We start from the raw sequence: 1,331 nt of genomic DNA, 5'->3' as shown, positions 1-1,331 counted from the left end.
TCCCTACGGATGGGAGGAGTCAATTCCCGAGATGGGCGTGGCTTCCCCACTAATGGGAGGAGCCAAATCTGAGATGGGCATAGCTTCCCTGTTGATGGGAGGAGCCAAACCCCTGAGTGGGGCGTGGCTTCCCTGCTGATGGGAGGAGCCAAACCCCGAGTGGGGCGTGGCTTCCCTGCTGATGGGAGGAGCCAGCCCCCGAGCGGGGCGTGGCTTCCCCGCCCTGACCCCGCCCCTTGCAGGGCTCCATCATCAGCAGCCCCCGGCCGCAGGCGCGGGGGGCTCCGGGGGTCGCGGCGGACGGCGCCTACAAGCCCCCGGCGCGGCCGGTCTCCAACTCCTCGTCCTTCCTGGGCTCGCTGTTCGGCAGCCGCCGCGGGAAGGGCCCCCCCGGGCCGCCCCCCGGCGCGGGGGGTCCCGCCTCGGCCTCGGCCTCCTCATCCTCGGCGTCTTCCTCGCACCACCACCACCACGCGGCGCCCCCCGCGCCCCCCGAGGCGCCCTTGAGGGTCCCGGGGGGTCCATAGGGGTCTATAGGGTCCATGGGGGTCTATAGGGTCCATAGGGGTCTATAGGGTCCCTGGGGGTCCATAGGGGTCCCTTGGGGTCCATAGGGATCTGTAGGGTCCATAGGGGTCCCTTGGGGTCCATAGGGTCAATAGGGGTCTATAGGGTCCATGAGGGTCCCTGGGGGTCCATAGGGGTCTATAGGGTCCATGAGGTTCCTTAGGGTTCTACAGGATCCATGGGGATCCCTGGGAGTTTATAGGGGTCTATAGGGTCCATGAGGGTCCCTGGAGTCCATAAAGGTCTGTAGGGTCTGTAGGAGTCTATAGGGCCCATAGGGGTCCCTGGGGGTCTATAGGATCCATGGGGGTCCCGGGGGGTCGCGTGGAGGGGCGGAGAGGCGTGGCCTACAGGGGCGTGGCATCAACAAACCCCGCCCCTCCGCGTGACCCCGCCCTCCCTGCTGCCGTCGTGCGCGCATGCGCCGTGCGTCCCTTTAAACGTGCACAAGAAGTCCCGGCCCCTCCGCTGACCCAGCCGCGGAGGCGAGCGGTGCCGCGAAACCCTCCGCAGCGGCGGGGCGGAGCCTGAGGACTATTTCTCCGCCCCTCGTCCCGCCGCACCGCCTCCCGCCACCCGGGCCGCGGCGGGGAGGCTCCGGTGCTGCTCTCCCTTCTCACTGCTCCCGCCCTCGCCGGCGGCCGCGGCGCTGCGGCGGCGCCCGGCGCCGGTCCCGGTCCCGCGGCGGAAGGACACAGGGACTCACCGCACCGCCCGGGGCGGCGTGCGCGGCCGCGCCTGCGCAGTGCGCGCGTGCGCGCGGG

The sequence above is a fragment of the Passer montanus genome, unplaced genomic scaffold (assembly GCF_014805655.1).
Source record: "Passer montanus isolate IOZ18808 unplaced genomic scaffold, ASM1480565v1 scaffold414, whole genome shotgun sequence".
Classification (NCBI taxonomy): domain Eukaryota; kingdom Metazoa; phylum Chordata; class Aves; order Passeriformes; family Passeridae; genus Passer; species Passer montanus.
The sequence above is the reverse complement of the archived record's forward strand: the minus strand, read 5'-3'. Positions refer to the sequence as shown.